This window comes from Pinus tabuliformis, chromosome X, assembly GCF_031772625.1.
Source record: "Pinus tabuliformis cultivar Carrire ecotype Pingquan chromosome X, CPIR1, whole genome shotgun sequence".
In the NCBI taxonomy this organism is placed as follows: Eukaryota; Viridiplantae; Streptophyta; class Pinopsida; order Pinales; family Pinaceae; genus Pinus; species Pinus tabuliformis.
The window spans coordinates 19,131,398-19,146,947 of NC_142308.1; the positions used below are offsets into that span (position 1 = coordinate 19,131,398).

Sequence of the window (15,550 nt, forward strand, 5' to 3'; positions counted from 1 at the left end):
TTTCAACCCCAAAGTCTTTCTTTATTGCACAAAAAAAATGACTACAAGAGAGCTTTCTTTAGCACTAGACTCTCAGATCCAATCTGATCTCAAATGACCCTTAGCACCCTATTTAAAGGAAAAATTCCCAACGGTTAGTTCGAGTGATCCATGTCAAACTAGTCTCGACTGTCGATGAAGATCAAGATTTCTTTTAATCTCATCCATCGAATTTTTAAATGCATTTTAATATATTAAACAATTAAAATTCTGCATTTATTTACTCAAAAATTTGACTTATTATTATTTTATTATATTTTTCAAATTTTTATTTATTTTTTAAAAATTTTATTTTATTTTTAATTTTTTTTAATTTTTAATTTTATTTTTTAGTTATTTTTATTTTATTTTTAATTTTATATTTTTTTTATTATTTATATCTTTTATTTTTTATTGTTTTTTTTATTTTTTATTTTTGGATCCTCGAACTTAGCCCTTTGGAAAAATCACCTAGGACCTAGGACTTAGGACTTATGAGGGGATTAAAACATTTTCTAACCCTCAAGACACTTTACATCATGTCTTTTACAATTTTACATCTCAAGGGGGAAAACCCATTTGACATAGACCCTCATAGACCACCCAGTCTTGCGACACAAATACAATCTAGCAGATCAACACGCTAGGATTCCCCTAAGATTCTAATGACAAAATTCATTCCGGCTTTGGGGTTAGGCTGAAGGAAAACTCTGCCGATCATGGATCGGTGAGACAAAAAACCTTCCGGAATGTAAATTATCACTAGAAAATTAGGTCCACCTAGGCAATTTATATACATGATTCAACTCTGCTAAGATTATTTACAATTCACACATGCAGACTCGGTTTACAACATAACATGATCAGGTCGACGATGACTGTCGAATGGCAAAGACACGTTGATCAAGCGCTATCCCTTTTGTGAAGAAAAGGGAGTGTACTGCTATGGGTAGTTGACACGTAGTGGTCAACAACAAGCATTGTATATTTGTATATATTTGTAAATATATTTTGTAAATTATTTTTTTGTAAATTATTTTTCTAACCCTTGTTTTGCAGCAACTAGGGTTTTGGGTATTTTTATTTTCATTTGTGCGGGTGAGATTCAAGCTATTCAAGAAGATTTGCTAGGGTTTTGAGCTAGATCTAGGCCCTTGAGTGTAAGATCTAGTCTCCCTTTAATTTACAAGGCCAACATTTAAGATTTTGCTGTGAATTTGGATGAATTTGAAGAATCTAAAGAAAATTTATGAAGTATTTTGTAGGGTTTCAAAAAATGTTTAGGGCCTCTAGGCCCAACGTTGATCCTCTAGCCTAGCTGCAAGCCATTTTTGGCCTCCTAACCCTAGTTGTCGGCCCCATTTCCCTTACCGTCATCCTTCTAGAGGTTGTTCCCCTTAGTCGCAGACGCAATAGGAATTGCAACAGCCTTCTCTAGGACTTTAAGCCTTGGTCGCAGGCCTTATGGCCTTCTTCCAGCCCCCGGTCTCCCCTTTTCCTCCCTTGTTTCCCTATGTCTGCCTTCTTTCCCCTCCATCGACCCACCTAAATCCTTTGGCTTCCCTTATCCCTCCTTCGCTGCCCTTCATTGCCTCCTCCACACCTTGACGCAAGCCCTTTAGGGTTGTTCCCTCCTTCGCTGCCCTTCGTTGCCTCCTCCTCACCTTGACGCAAGCCCTATAGGGTTGTTCCCTCCTTGTCGCAGGCTAAGAGAGGCCTCGGCCTCCTTTCTAGCCAGACGACAACCCTTGAAGGATTTGTAGTGAGCCTTCAAGAGGCCTTCCCTTGCTGTCGCAGGTCTCTAGGGCCTCTTAGCCCTTGACCATAGGCCTCACTGGCCTTTTTTCCTAAGCCGCAGGCCTAATAGGCCTTGTTGCCCTCTCGTCTAGCCATCCCCTAGCTTTTTTGCCTCATTCAATCATTACAGTGGGTTATCTCTAAATATTTGAGCTAATACTTATTGTTTGCAGAGAATTTGGGTTGAAATTTTGTGATTGCAGGTAGCCTCTTCATTGCAGAAATTGTGGGCAAGTCCTCTAGTCCTCTACTAGGCCTAAAGGCTCATAGGTTTGCCTCTTCTAACTCTCAAACCCTCACTGTTTCACTTACAACTCTTTGATCATTTCCTAACAGTGGTTAAATAATCATGTAAGTGGTTGTATGATTTGGGAATACATTGTTTAGGTGAAATTTCATATATTTCAATGACTATCGTCTCTGTTTGGAAGGCATACTAAAGTCTAATATATGACAGTGGTCTTGGCATCCTAAAGGAACCTAATTCATTGAAAGTGTGGTGATTGGCAAAGTAGTTTGGTAGTGGTACAACTGATGATTGTTTACAATGAGGACCTGCATTTATATACCTAAGCAGGTGTCCTTTTGTGAATGGGCATGTCTTTTAGACATGCCTTTTCTTTTCACTTAACTTAATGACTATTTAACCTAATTAATATTTAATTATTTAATATGCATATTTATTTTATTTAATTACTTGTTATGAATTATATTCATAACATAGCCCTTCCCTTCGGAAGCTTTGTCTTCAAAGCTTTAACGCTGTGGATTTTCTTCACTTAGTGTCTTTCGCCTTGATGTATATAATTTGGATAATCTGGCCATCCTCTCGTCATGTACCCCATTAGTAATATTCCCTCGGATTTTTTTATTTATTTTTAATAATAACTCTAATTTTATTTTGTTTTTGAAACTCATATTTTTTTTTTTTTTAAATTTTTTTTTTTAAGGATTTGGAATTTGAATATGAAGCTCTACGAAAACAAAAATCTCATACAAATCGCTAAAATTAATCTACACCTCATATATTTAGTCCTACGTCATCACCAGAATCGATGTGGACCCCCCTCGAATGGGGAACAATCGCGATTAAAATTTGTGGCACTGGATTTGACGTTGAAATTATCCTTTGCACTGGGTTTAACATTGGAATTATCGGTCGTTCTCCGACCACTACTGCCACCGGGACATGAGTGATCCATAGGAAAGTGACGCTTCAAGCACGTCTTTAGAGCGCAAGACTTGCACACATGTGAATTCGCAAATGTTACGATTTCTTTGTAGCACTTAATAGGGCAAGGCTATGATTTCTTAACCTTATTCTTCAGATTAAAGTTTCCCGACTCAGCGTGCCTTCGGAGAGTGAGGGAAGCGTCTTAATTGAGACCTTGCAATACATAAGAAGAACAGGTGGGGCAGATGTGAACCACGTGGTCGCGAATATTCCCATTGGGGCACCTGTGACTACTGTAGGACTGGTGCTCCATGCATAATAATTTGTTGCAACCGTCACAGAGGAATCGCAGGAAATCCAGCTGATTGCACTGTTCCTCCTGCCATTTTTGCAATCGCTGTCTATGTCCTACCAGGTGATTGAATTGAAAACTGTGTCAAAATTAAAACCAAACTAATAAAGGAATTGCAGTAGCTGGGATAGACAGAAGATGTTCGATTTGAAACAGAATAACATAGCTAATAGACTATAGATTTGTTGAGAAGGACAGTATGCGAAATAACTCAACCTTAAGGAGGATCAATGCTCGCTATGTTATATAATTATGTATTATATATATATTATATATAACTATATCTACATATTATATAAATTTAATTAAATTAAATTAACTAAATGTTGTTTCGAATGACTATGCTAACTGTCACACCGAGTCGAAGAGGTGGCTGGACGGGTTGACCAGCCGTCTTTTGGTGCTCGATGTGACTAGAGACACGACACAACCTTTTAAACGGTGTGTGCTCATGGAGTTTCTCGTCGGTTGTCAGTTGTCGAGATAGTGATCTGCGGAAGTGTGTGGTCGGGGGCATAGCAGAGAAGGCACAAGTGCAGCTTTGAAGGTTGAAGTGGAGAGGGCATGGGTTCAGCGTCAAGGGTTGACTCTATTATAATTGCAAATATAGAGCACAGGTGCAGCATTGAGGGTTGAAGTAGAGAGGGCACGGGTGCAGCGTCGAGGGTTGACTGTTATAATTGCCAAAATAATTATTGTTAACTTCATCGTAGACTTCCCATGCATAATTATTGTCAATGAAAAAATATTGTACACCATTTCCGGTGTCACAGTGGTCCTGTCATTGAGATTGATGTAGTGAAGGTTTTTTACAATTAAAACTGTGTTGCTAGAATCTGCATCACCTTTGTTAATAATCTCCACCTGTTGTGGTTGTTGTTTAACCATATGCGGCTTAATGAAATTGCAGCAGACATGAAGGTCATTTAAGTTTGTCAAGTCTATGTCTAGTCGACAACCCAGCTCCTGCATATATCTCCCATCGAGTTTGTTGAATGCTTGAAACGCCTCCTCGCTCTTGCTATACTGAACCAAAAATTGAAGTACTCCATGATTCTTATCGATGGGCTTTGGTCTTGTTACGAAGATCACATCAACTTTACCCAAAGTCTCAAATATTCGTTGAATTGAACGTGCTGTAACATGCAACTTCATGTCCGAGACATGAACTTTCAGAACTCTTCCTTTGGGCTTGAACTGGCCAGATTGCTGGGAGCTATCAGTACTCAATAGGTGAAACAGTAAAATCTCCAGCTCCTTACTCAGGATTTGTGCCTCTGTAACTAACATTGTCACGATCCTTTCAGGCTGCAAAATGTTTTGGTTTTGATTGCTTTGAATGAAATTATCTGCACCCTTGCATTCCATTTCAACAAGCGCCTCGCACTTAGTGGGTAACCATATGTATCTCGTCATAGGACCATAACTTCGAAAATAATTTAAAAACCCCTCCTTGTAAAAATTTAACTTTTTCAGACCACTTTCACTGTCACAAGAGAACCCTTGCTTGTTCATTATCTTATTTTCACATCCTTTCTGTGATGCCTTCTCATGGGGAATACCAAGTTAAAGTCCCTTTGTAGGCTTGTAATCCTTTTTCTCACTTTCATCATAAGTCATCTTTACATGAACTTCATCATTAACTTCGATTTCCATATCATTTCTAGCTTCCTCATTCACATCAAGATCAGCTTTATTTGAATCCTCATCTTGATCTATATAAGCTTCCTCAGAATCATCATCTAGATCATTTTCCTTATTATCGATTTCCTTTCGACATTCTTTAACTTCTGCAAATGATTTTTCTAAACGCTAAAATGCTTCTTGAATTTTACTAAACTGTTCAATGCATTCAGGACGTGAACGTAATGGCACATTGTGCAGTGAACAACGTTCAAAGGCCCGCATGATTATATCATGTGTTATGGCTTTGATACCATTGAAGCATAAAAACTATGGTCGAAGCAAGAAAACTAATAGCTTGAAAACTTAATATGTTAAAATACATGAGGTATTTAAAATAATAATTTATTATATATAAAAATTGTACAAGTGATGAATGTTTACAATGAGGACCCACATTTATATACCTAAGCAGGTGTCCTTTCGTGAATGGGCATGTCTTTTAGACATGCCTTTTCACTTAACTTAATGACTATTTAACCTACTTAATATTTAATTATTTAATATTTATATTTATTTTATTTAATTACTTGTTATGAATTATATTCATAACAGTGAGTCGCCCTATTGTCGCTTGTTGCTCCAAAAAGTACCCCAAGCCCCTCGGAGCTCCTAGAGCTCAATGCATGCAACATTTAGGACCCTCATAAGAAGGTCTCTCAACAACTCCATGTCGTTCGGGAAAGTCACAAATTTGACATTTCCCCGGGGCTTTGACAGAATGTCTGTGACCGATACATCAGTCTCAATGCGATAGAGCCTCCTCGCTCATCAACGTACCATATTCCAAATAAGGTAGTATCTAATGTCTATATACTGGAGCAATTATAGAATGCGGCATTACTTAATAATCGAATCCCCCTCTGGTTGACACATAAGATCACGGTGGTATCCATCATGTGTACAAACCAGTGTTGTTAAAATCGCGATAAAATCGCGATTTTATCGGAAAATCGCGATTTTTTCGCAAATCCGATTTTATCGCGATTTTTATCGATAAAAATCGGCACTTTTTTTTATAGGCGATTTTTTCGAAAAAATCGCGAGTTTTTTAAAAAATCGCGATTTTTTCGAAAAAATCGCGATTTTTTCGGTTAAAATCGCCAGAGGCGCGGGCAGCGGGCGTTTTATATAGAAAATCGATTTTTATTTTATTTCATTCAGCAGTCCGCGCGGAGGAGGAGGAGAAGAAGTGAGGGAGAGGGTTGCCGTCGGATTTGGGAGCGAATCCAAGCGATTTTAGGAGGAATCCAAGCCAAGATCACCAATTTGTCCATAAACCAGGTATGTAGATTAATTTTTTTTTGTTTTGCTTCTATAAAAACTTTGTTTTTCATTGTTTTTAAAGAATTTTTGGAAATTTTTCATTGATTTGGGATGGGTTATTTGTTATGACTATGAGAACCAATTTTTTATTTTTATTTTCTCATTTTCTTTAAACATTGTTTATTTTTTTTTATTTTTCATTGTTTTTTTGCATTTGCCATTGGCATTTGGTTGGGTAACTTGGGTTTAGAAATTGGGATTTTGGAAATAATTAACTTGTAATTTTGCAAATGCTAAATTGTAATTTGTATTATGTAATCCTAAATTCCTATTTCCTAATCCTTATTTTTAATTTTTTCCATAGGTTTGCAAATTCAAAATTCAAAAACAAACATGCCAAGGAAATTGGATCCTTTCTGGGAATATGGTGACCCTAAAACTCCGAATGATAGACAAAACTTGTATTGCAAGTTGTGTGGAAAGGAGATATTCGGGGGGGTGTACAGGTTGAAGTTCCACCTTGCAAAAATCCCTGGACGTGATGTGGTGCCCTGTCCTAATACAAATGCTGAAATTATCCGAAAAGCCATGAGAGCATTGGGAGAATTAGAGCACTCTAAAGAGGCCAAAGAAGAACTCAAAAGGCAACTAAAAAGGTCAGCTGAAGGAAGTGGGCCAAGTGGCACTGGTTCTACTGCAGCGTCAGTCAATCCGGTAGCTGCATCATCATTTTTTGTTCCTCGAACCACACCTGGTGCACAACCAACTATCGGTTCAATGATGAAAAGAACTAAAAAAGAACAAGTTGACAAGTTGATGACAAAATTTCTCCTCTGGAGTGATATTCCTTTCAGCATTGTAAGGAATAATCCATTTTTCCAACCTACTGTTGATGCTATTGCCAGTGTTGGCTCGGGGTACAAAATCCCTTCTCTTCATGATTTCAGAGGCCGGCTTCTTCAAGATGAAAAGCGTGACTGCACCCAAAGATTGGAGGATTTTAGGGAATCCTGGGCACAAACAGGATGCACTGTTATGTCAGATGGTTGGACTGACCAAAAGGGGAGAACCCTTATAAACTTCTTGGTTAGTTGTCCCAGGGGGACTATGTTTATCAAATCTATTGATGCAACTCATCAAATCAAAGATGCAAAAAATTTATGTGATTTGCTGGATGTGTTTATTTTGGAGGTGGGTGCAGAAAATGTTGTCCAAGTCATAACGGACAACGCTGCAAATTATGTTGCTGCTGGTAGAATGCTTATGGACAGGCATCCTACTTTATTTTGGACACCTTGTGCTGCCCATTGTATTGATTTGATGTTAGAGGACATAGGGAAAATTCCCTTTGTCAAAGAGGCTGTTGACTCATCAAAAACCATCACAAAATTTATTTACAATCACACATCTGTGCTTAGCTTGATGAGAAAATGCACCAACAACAAAGAGTTGGTGCGCCCCGCCATTACACGGTTTGCGACGAGTTTCATATCTCTTCAATCCCTCTTGAAATCTATGTGGGATTTGAAGAGAATGTTTGTTTCAGAGGAGTGGCGTTCTTCGCCAATGAGCCGCAAACCAGAAGGAGAGGCCGTCTGCAGACTTGTTTCATACCAAGAAGACTTCTGGGCGGGAGTGCAGGAGGTGTGCGCTGTCACTGAACCTTTGGTAAAGGTTCTTCGGTTGGTAGATGGTGAGAAGCCCGCAATGGGCTATTTGTATGAAGCCATGGACAGGGCCAAAGAAGCCATTCGGTCCTACTATGATGACAAGGGAGATGATGGGTTCCAGAGACAACTCCTTCTATGGAACGTCATTGATGAGCGATGGAACAACACACTCCATCGTCCCATTCATGCTGCTGGGCTTTTCCTGAACCCTGCATTTTCTTATGCATGTGGGTTTGATTTTGATGCTGAAATCATGGATGGATTATTAACCTGTGTCCAGAAGATGGTGAAAACTCCAGAACAACGTATGGAGATCTCTAAACAAATTGAGACGTATAAGATGTCAGGTGGCACATTTGGCTTTGATATGGCTATCTTTGATAGGACGGTCAAAATGCCAGGTATTTTTTAGTTTGTAACTTTGTACTTTGTAACTTTGTTTCAAATTTCATTGTCTCTTCAAATTCCATTTTTTTCTTATGTTTATTTGTAATTTTGTTGTAGCCGCATGGTGGAAGATGTATGGTGGCAGAGTACCCCTTTTGCAAAAGCTTGCCATACGTATCCTCAGCCAAACATGCAGCTCCTCGGGATGTGAGCGCAATTGGAGTGTATTTGAAAAAATACACAACAAGAAGCGCAATAGGTTAACAACTTAACACTTAAACATTTAAAATATTGCAAATTTCCAAATAAATTTTTGAATTCATTAAACAATATTTTTTTTTATAATATTAATTATTAATTATTATTTCATGAACTTTGTACAGGTTGGAGTCCCGTAGACTTAATGACATGGTCTATGTCTACTACAATCTTCGATTGTGGGTGAGGCAACTAGACAAGACACCTGATATGGATGCCATCTCATTGGATGAGATTGACACCACTGCTGAATGGAGGGTTGAGACCGAGAGGCCTCTCATGGATCCCACTGAGGATTGGTTAGTGCAGGATGAGGGGGAGGAGGAGGAGGGGGAGGAGGAGGAGGAGGAGGAGCAGGAGCAGGAGCAGGAGCAGGAGGAGGAGGAGTTGGAGGAGCAGGAGGAGGAGGAGTTGGAGGAGCAGGAGGAGGAGGTGACACCGCCTACCCGGGCTACCACTAGAGGATGTGGTCTCTGTCTACCTACAGTAGCTGCTACTTCTACAGCTACTTCTTCAGCTTCTAGAGCACGTCAGACTCCACTGCCATTTCCACCACCACAGGCACCAGCATCTTCATCTAGGGGGAAAGGGAAAGCAGTGACATTTTCTCGCAAGAGGGGCAGAGGAAATCAATAGGATTAGAGTCTTAGACTTTCATTTTATTGTATATGACATTATGACATGATGAGATACATTATCATATTTTTTGTTGATATTTTGAGGCTGAGTTGGGACTCAGGACTTACTATTCAGGACATGATTCAATGTTATGTGTGATTTTAGCGCTAGAAATGATATTAAACATCTTATATATTAGTTTTTTTATCATATTTATGTGTCAATGTATTTATTTTATGTTGTAGATGGTTCAGATATTAAAAAAATTGAAAAAAAATGAAAAAAAATGAATATTTTTGTGCCAAACGATTTTTTCCCGATTTTTCCGATTTTTTCCCGATTTTAACGAATTTTTCCGCTTTTTTCCCGGCGCCGATTAAATCCCGATCGCGCTTTTAACAACATTGGTACAAACAGCTCACTGAAGAGCTTCCACAACTAGGCAGCTTCACACGAGGTCATACTTGTAGCTATGTATTCAATCATAGCGGTGCTCAAAGGAACCATCTTCTGCTTCCTGCTCATCTAGGATATCGAGCAAAGCCCAAGGAGAATCAGCATTCAGAAGTGCTCTTGAGATCCTCCACACTGCCTGCCTAGTTAGTATTTGAATAATCATGCAGCTCATTTCCAGCAGTGTATTTCAATCTATGAGAGATTATGCCTCGAAGACATCTTGGAAAATTCTTGGCACCAATCTAGTGAGGCTCAACCAAATATGAGCCCAACATGCTAACTGAAAAACATATATCCAAACGGAAGTTCACCAAGAACATCAATGCAAATGAGTCTATGAAACTCAAAGGAATTTCCCAAATCTGGTCCAGCATCACTACCACATAACTTCTGAAAGTTAAGCTCCATCGAGGTGGTCACGGGCTTGCAGTTCACCATTCCCAATCTGAAATCCAACTCCCTCTTACTTTTGCAAATGAGAGGTCTGCACCTGTCAGAAATAGGTCATCCTCAGAAGGTGCCAATATGAGAGGTCAATCATCCACAACCTTCAAGCAATGGTTTGGATCGGCTTCACTCCTAGTGAATCTCAGCTTCACCAGACAACTATCAATCCTCTCATCATAAGCCCGGGAGTTTGCTTCAAGCCATAGAGGGCTTTCTTCCACTTGCGTACATGAGATTCCCGATCATGAATCTCAAACCCCTCGGGTTGTTCCAAACCTGTGGACCTACTACATGAGTGGAATCGTCCCCTAGTAAGATTTTCCTTCGGTACATCTCGGACATGTACCTTTATGCTCTTCTTGGATTCAGGCATCCCTGTCACCATCTGACTCACATCGGGTAGGGCCCCATAAGTAGACCTCCGGTGTTATAGATGGGATGTGTTAACTGACATGGTCCCTAATGGACCTCCTGCAATTTGATACAACCCTAAACTCAAAAGCATCTTTGAAAATTCCATTTTCAAATACGCAGCGTTCCATCGATGAATGCTACCTTGAAGCCTTTGACTTCCATTACCGAAATGGTCACCAAGTTCTTCTTGTGATTAGGTACACAAAAGAGATTCTTGTAAATGAATCGAGTTACCCTCATTCAATTAAGGGTAACATTCCCTACACCCTTTCTAGGATAGGTGGCATCGGCTCCAAGTATAATTCCACGATTGTTTCCATCTCTACTAAACTAGAGAGAGCACCCTTCTATCTGATGAAGTGCCTTGAAGCACTATAATCAATAAGCCAGATTCCCAAAGAATCTGAAGGAGAGGGCCAATACAAGATAAAGCTTATTTATCTTATTAGAAACAACATTCAATTCTTCATACTTGGGGTTCCTTGCTTTCTTGAAGAGTCAGCCGTTTCCTTGATGACCTGCATTACCTGTCATTCCTCTGATCATTGAAGATGTCCCTGGAATGATTGTTATCATCATCAAGTGATGTGTCCCTACCATTCGAACACTCCTTCGTATAATGGCCGGACTTATTACAACCAAGGCATCTGCCTTTCCTTCCACCCTTAGATCCAGACTTCCCATTGAAGTGATCTTTAGGTAGGCCATCAGAAGCTTCCACTGCGCCATTCTGATAATATTCCCTGCTTCGATTTCACCCTCAGTGAATCTGAAGAGGGATGAGGAATCCACTAATCCTTTTGTCCTTTCTCAACTGTCTTCGGTGATTGCTCTTTCACTCTTGCTTGGGCTTTGTCTTCACCTCAACTTTGATACCATGTTAATTTAGGTATGTTCTATGCTTAGAGCAATTTATTTCAATTTTCATAGTTAGTTCAATATCTTTTCCAGATTAGCAATCACATCAGCATTAAAGTAAACTGTAGATAGAACATAAACGTAAATCGCACGAGACAAGCCGAGACAAGAGGACACAAGATGTGGTGCTAGCCAGGGACAAACCCCAATGTGGGGAAACCCTTGATCAATTCTTCTTATATGTTCTTCAATAGTTCAACAAAGAGAGAGAGAGAGAGAGAGTACATTTACAACAGAAGTCAACACTTTGACTTATCTAAATAAGAGCATAGATCATCTCTAAGAAGATGATACATGAGATCAGTTGAAGACATGCTTCTTCAACTGATTCTCCAAGGTGACTCCTTCACCTATCATTGTGTTGCATCTTGTCATCATTCTGCACCTCACCGTGCTGCACCCATCATCACAATGCTGGACCTCATGACCATGTTGTACACATCATACTATTGCACCTTATGTTGCACTGTTGTCCCATGTGCCATTGTTGCACCATGCTAGCCACTGTTGTCCTATGTGGCATACTGTTGTCCCACTGTTAGTGACATAGCCATTCCATGTTTGCTTGTTGTCCCATTGTTTTGTTGTTGTCCCAACACGGCTTGCTATGCTTGCCATGCTATACATGCTTGTTGTTGTCCCATGTGCCTTTGCAGCACTATGCACCTTGCTGTCCCATGCATCTTAGCAACAGGATGTAGTCTAGCTATCCCATTTACTTTGATGCACTAGTTAGCAGCACCATGTAGCCCAGTTGTCCTATTTACTTTGCTGCACTAGTTAACAACACCATGTAGCCTAGTTGTCCTATTTACTAGCACTACTACCTAGTTGTATTGCTGAAGCTGTTGTCCCTAACAGTCAAGCTATACCTTGCCATACCTAGCTGCTGTCCCAACACAACAGCAGCGTATTGCTTCTATTCTCCTCGGCCTGGCTGCTTGCCTTTCCTGCTCTTAACTGTACCTGGAAATAGCCCTAAACTAGCCCTTAATAGATCCATTGTCACCTACAACAGTTTTTCCTACCACAACCCTCCACACTGCTCCTTAAGCTTCCCCACGCTGTCCCTTTTGGCCCTTCAAAATGCGGCTAAGACTCCGTTGTCCATACATCCCTTTCACGCTAGTCTAGGGTAGCCTCCTAACCATGGTTCCAAGCCTACGCTGTCCATACCGCCTCTCCACGCTGTTTATATAGCCTCTCCACGTTGTCTAGGGCAGCCTCCTTCTTGACTGCATAGAGACCAGCGTGTAGGCTAGGGCTCCTTCTTGATAGTGTAGAGACCAACGTATAGGTTAGGGCTATTCTTCATGACTACGTCCTCTAGATTAGGGCAGCATATTTCTTATTCTTGACTGCGGCTAGGTTATGCATAGAAGCTAGGGCTAGGACTGCGGTTAGGGCTTATTGTTAAGCCTTCTTTCCTCCTGCGTCTTAGGACTACTTCCTCCTAGATTTCTCTCACACTAAAACCCAAGACAAGTGGAGAGAAATCATGAGAAAAGTGTGTGTGAAATGACTCTCAAGTCATCTCCTTTTATACTAAAACGTTGAGCACATGGGGGTGTATTTGGTTGTTGGTCGACCTTGACGAATTATCTTATAACACAAATAAATTCATAACTCCATGAATACTTATCGGAATCGGGTGATCTTTAGATCAATCCTACACCTCTTGATGAGAGGGATCCAAGAAAAATATCAGCTGCCATGAATAAGATGACCCACATGGAGTTTGGCCCTAGTTGCCAATTTTAACAACTATTGTGAACAAGATTGCTAGCATCTAACACTTTGATTGTCACTTGTGAGTTGTATGAACTTAAACATTTCAAATTTCTTGCTCTAAAGCACATGGCATAATCCAATAATCTTGTTCAATGGTCGCTTAAAGCAAATCTAAGAATTTATTGGATATTGGCATCTCTTATTCTCTTATACATTGACATTAAGGATCTAAGTGTTCTTAACTTGATGACTTGCTAATCTAATTGTCTATTCCTTGTTGACCTAACTTGGAAGGCTCCTAACGTGAAAATTTATGAATCTAACAAATCATAAATCCTACTCTAGTAAACTGATTTGCATTACGTACTTGTGTTCTTCATTTTAACAAGTTATTTTCAGAATTATTCAAAAAATATTAATGCAAATACACTGCAGCCCACACCAATATACAGATTAAGTACTAAAAAATAAATGAAATAACCACATGAAGCACACACTTATTTTTGCACTAAATGTCCCCGAAAAAACCCAGTGTGGGAAAATCAGTGCAGCAGATATGAGGGTTTTATTATTATGCAGATTTTTGAATACAGCTAGGGTGCCAAATCCGGCTCACCCAACAGAGAATAAACCAGGCAGAAGTACGTCTATCCGGAGACTGATATTTTGGCAGATCTAGCAACTAGATGAACAAACCCCACAGGTGACTGCGTTGTTGCCAGTGATGTGTAGCGATGGTTGCTCCCAGCTCTGTGTTGGGACTGCGTCAACCCTCCAGCCTCTGCGTCACCCTCCTGGAGCTACACTGTCTCTCCCTGGCATTGTGTTGCTTCTCCGTTATGCATTCTCGGCCTTGGACGAAAGTCCTACTGCCGAACTGCCCCTCTCTGCACTAGAAGCTTCCTCTGAAATTCTCAGCAAACCATGCCCTAGAATTTCAATCTAGCTCAAGTGCTGCTCTCCCTGTGTGTGTTCTCCAACTGACCCCAAGCCTTCCTTTATACTTTTCCTGTTGAGAAATCAACGATCGTTATCTAATCTCTAATCAACAACTAAGATTAAATTAGACTTGATCCTTGTAACTTAGAAGCTTCTCGCCCATATTTACATTAATTCACTTTAATTATTTTAATTTCCTAAGTTTTAACTTAGGCACCATTAAAAATAATTAATTATTTGAATAACATGCACTCCATGTGAAATTTCTCCAAACGATTTCTAGGTCTCGGAGATCTCATGTGTTCTAGCCCCTCCACAAAATTTTGGAGCTAGAGCACATCCAATGCTACCCAAAAATCAACACTCCCTCTTAGTGAGGAATGTGCTCTAGCAATACTTCCCAGCAAAAGTATCACACTGATCCACAACATTGGTCCTCTGCACTGCTGATGCTCCGCCTGTTTCCCTTCATCCACTGTGTTGCTGCAACAGGCAATCTATATTGTTGCCCATGGCACTGCCACTGTCACTGTTGCATCTGTATTGTAGCTCCTTCTCAATATGTTGCATCATTCTGCCCATAACACTGCCACTGCTAACTATTGCACTGCAACTCATTTGTTGAGAAGTAAGCAACTAAAACGCCACCCAAAAGTTGACATGCTGGTCAGTCTGGACTCTGGATCCCCTTGACTTTGAAGCTACCTGTGTTGCTAGTCTGTGTTGGCCCTCTGATGCTACTGCATTGTTGTTTTATCTGCTTTGTGCCTTCCGCACCGCTGTAACACTCCATTGTATTGCTTTAGACTTTGGCGCTCTAGCTTTACCACTGTTGCTCCATCATCCCTCGCACCAACTGACTCTCATCATTCTGCTACTATCATTAAGGGCTCTCGTACCCGTATGTGATCCAAGAGTTTGGGCACCTCAAGGATCCTACCCTTCACTTCACTGTAGCTCCAACTACAGTTCTATATCACCCCACTTCTTTCTAGAGGTGCATGGCCATTCATGGCGCAATCATCATCGTCCTCTCTGTCAGCTTGCACTGGAGCAGCCTTTGAGTCTGACTTCTCTTCTTTTCCCTTCTTCTTCTGAGGGCATTGTGCGGCGAAATGACCCATTTCTCCACATCTGAAGCATATGACTTTGGATATGTCCTTCTTCTATCGTTTTTGCTGCCCTTGCTAATTCGTTGATGCAAGAGCCGCATTCTCCTCTTCCTCCTTCTTGATTCTGATCCCTTTGTTGTTGCTTCCCGCCTTGGTCCATCGTCTGATCTCTTCTTGTCAAAGAGCTGCCCACATCTCCTCCCAACTGGGAAGAGAAGCCCTGCCCAAGATGCTTTGGACAAAGGTTTCGCAGTCTTCAGTGACTGTATTCAGTGCAGTCCTAACCATAAATTCAGCATTTGGTGTAGCC

At 40.3% G+C, this 15,550-nt stretch overlaps 1 protein-coding gene and 1 long non-coding RNA gene across 4 annotated transcripts in view; one reads left to right on the forward strand and one right to left on the reverse strand.

The window, feature by feature from the left end:
- Nucleotides 1-15,550, reverse strand: part of LOC149138115 (HAD-superfamily hydrolase, subfamily IG, 5'-nucleotidase) — a 619,402-nt gene that overhangs the window by 131,144 nt on the left and 472,708 nt on the right. The gene's annotated exons all lie outside the window — the stretch shown is intronic.
- LOC149138116 (uncharacterized) lies at nt 8,298-8,916 on the forward strand. Its single transcript, XR_016263997.1, has 2 exons — nt 8,298-8,606; nt 8,731-8,916. It is a non-coding gene; the product is annotated as an uncharacterized LOC149138116 (long non-coding RNA).